Source organism: Pygoscelis adeliae, unplaced genomic scaffold, assembly GCF_000699105.1.
Source record: "Pygoscelis adeliae isolate BGI_AS28 unplaced genomic scaffold, ASM69910v1 Scaffold494, whole genome shotgun sequence".
In the NCBI taxonomy this organism is placed as follows: domain Eukaryota; kingdom Metazoa; phylum Chordata; class Aves; order Sphenisciformes; family Spheniscidae; genus Pygoscelis; species Pygoscelis adeliae.
Window position 1 is genome coordinate 81,306 of NW_008824664.1, and position 2,877 is coordinate 84,182.

Below are 2,877 nucleotides of genomic sequence, written 5' to 3' on the forward strand. Positions count from 1 at the left end.
TCCAAGCAATTGCACCACACACAAGCGTTCAGGCCGGACACGCAGGTGAAAGAGGCTGGAGATAAAAGGACGGGGCCCCAGGAGCACAGGGCTGCACAAGGCAGGCTGGGGAAGAGCAAGCTTGAATCAGTATCTCCCCAAACTACCTTCCTTTTTCCCTAGCCCTGGTATTTTTCTCCAGGAATGCACACGACTGGCTGGACAACGGACGGACGGATGGACAGACGCGCAGGCATGGTGGTGGTGGTGAGATCTGACGGGACGTTCTTGCTGCACACAGAGAGAGGACAAGGTCGAGCAGAGCCGGGGCAGACGGCTGCAGTGGTATCCAGAGTGGGAACTAGGTGCCCAGGTATCAGTGTGTTGTGGATTTGGGGCGCGGGGTCACTCCAGGGTTTCCTGTGCCTTTCCCAGCAGCAGGTGCTGGTCTCTGTCGGAGATGAGGGCAGCAGCAGAGATGGACCCTGAGCATGATCCAGTCTGGCAATTCCTACAGTCCTATTTGTAGTAGTCAGACCCTGATTTTAAACACATGTTGGACTCAGATGCCTGCTGGGTGCCAGCCAATGGCCCCTGCTTGCTGCGATAGTTATCCTGAGCTAAGCTGCCTTCATTCCTTCAGCTGGACCTCGTTGCTGCTCATGGGCAGGACACAGAAAGCAGTTGTCAACGATCATGGCAGCAGGATTACTGCAGAGCGACCACAGGCTACTGGACAGAGCATCGGACTGGGACACAGGACCCGGTGTATCCTTTAGACAGCAACATCACACGAAGGCTCCATTACGTCTGTATCCACTTTATTGGTCCATGGACCAAAGACCTGCCAGTCTGCGTAGGCAAAGGATGGGCTCAGGCCCACTTCACAGAGACTCAAGGCGCAGGGCACGCAAAGCTCAGAAGTCTTTAAAGTCTTCAGCACAGAGAGATCTAGGGCAGTTTCAAAGGCATGCAGAGGAGTAGCTCATGTGGCAGGTAGCAGGTTTTTCCATGTATTTATTTGGGAGTTAAAGCTAAATGCTCTCCCTTGAATAATCCATGCCTAAGCAATTGTCACTTGTGGAAACAGGATCTGGTTGTCTGAATATGCCTTAAAGCGGTATGTAGAGCAACACCTCAGCCTCTCTAAATCCTCAGCTAAATATCGGGCAGGCAATAGCCCAGCTGGGAGCCGAACCCAGCCACACTGCAAATGCTGACCATCAGGGAGAAGCGAAGGGGGTGAATGACAGTCCTAGCAAGGCCATCTGCGGGACAGCTTGACTCCAGCCAGCTGCAGCCACTGGTGCCCAAAGCACAGACGCTGGGCTCCAGTGCTGGGAACAGGAGAGGCAGCAGAAGCTGGGCAGACTGGAGAGGAAGGATGCTACGTGGGGAGCAGAAGTGTCATCTCAAGTAAGAGAAATAGCGACTTCTTAGGGAAGCGACAGAGAGCACGGTACTACAAATGCTGCTCTGCGATGTCCCAAGCTCAGCCCCCAGCTTGAATAAGGCAATGGAGGCTGTTCCTATAGCTCACCCAGCAAACTCTCCTGCCCTTTGTCAGAAAGCCTCTTTCTTTGGTCTCCAAAAATCAATCCCTTCACCCCCCCGCCCGGGCTTCATCTCTGTTTTAGCTGCTGATAAAACGTAGAAAACAAATTATTTAAGAAGACACCAATTTTTTCTTCCTGTCTCCACTGCTTCCTTCTCCCAGAAGCCAAACAGCCCTGGCTTTGTTCTGGGTATTAATTAACTTTCCTGCCTCTTAATATTCCAGAGCCATAAAGTTCCCAGGAGCTGGGAGGCCGGGCGCTAAGAAAACACACATTTCCTCTCCTTTCTCCTTGTCTCATTGACTGTCACCCCCATATGCCTCCCCCCTCAGGGCACAAGGGCAGCTGCAAACCCTCCTCTCTGGGCTCAGCCCCAGCCCTCTGCCTCCCAGGAGGCAGCCGAGTTCAGAGGTCAAGAGAGTCAGTGGCATCTTCTTTTTGTGCAGAAATCCCTGGTAGAGTTGTGTGGGGAGAGAGGAGAGGAAATTGATGCTTGCAAATTATGTGTGTGCATGAAGGGGAGTGTGTGTCTCAGCAAGATGCCTGGGGGCTCTATGGCGGAGACAGCATGTGCCAGCTGCTCTCCTCAGCAAGAGGAGTCAGGGGCTGCCCAAAAAAGCTAGTCTGGGCTTTGACGTAGCTGGAGGTGGTTTGGGGAAAGTTTCTTCGGAGCAGGTTGGTAATCCAGGCACTATCTCAGTACCAGAGGCGTGGGTGGGAGTTCCATGGCTTATCGGTTAAGGACAGGACTTCTCACGGACCTTTGCAAGGCAAGGTACAGGGATGAAGCTGATTTTGGAGGACAGTCAGGAGAAAAGTGGGGCTGAGATCCCTGGGTTTCTACTCCCAGCTTGGCACATTGTAGCCAGAAGAGCTGGCAGCAGGTAGCGAATTACTTCTCTCCAAGCACAACAGGAAAGGGGGTTCCAGTGCCCGGTCGATCTTCTCCAGGGCTGTCCTGCCAGCACCAGGCTCACCGGAGCTGGGTGCGGGGAGGAGATGAGAACAGGCTCAGAGCTGCAGCCTTTACCTTCGAGAGCAAAACACAGCGCAAGGTGCAGACAGGCAATTGCCCCTGGGAGCAGCTGCCCCAGCCTTCGCTGGCGTCAACGGCCTGTTTATTTTGAGGAGCAGTTCAGCAAGACTTGCTAGAAGTTGCATCACTTCTTTTTCCCCTGGCAGAGGGCTGCAGAACTTGCTTCTTCCAGGCTCCATCTCTTGAGGGTGAATTTACCCTTGGCTGCTCAGCTGCTTTCTCCTTTCTTCCCTATTTCTTTGGTCAAGCGTTGAGCAGGGGAGAGAGCTTGCAGAACCCCTGTCCCACTAAACCAGCAGAATAACT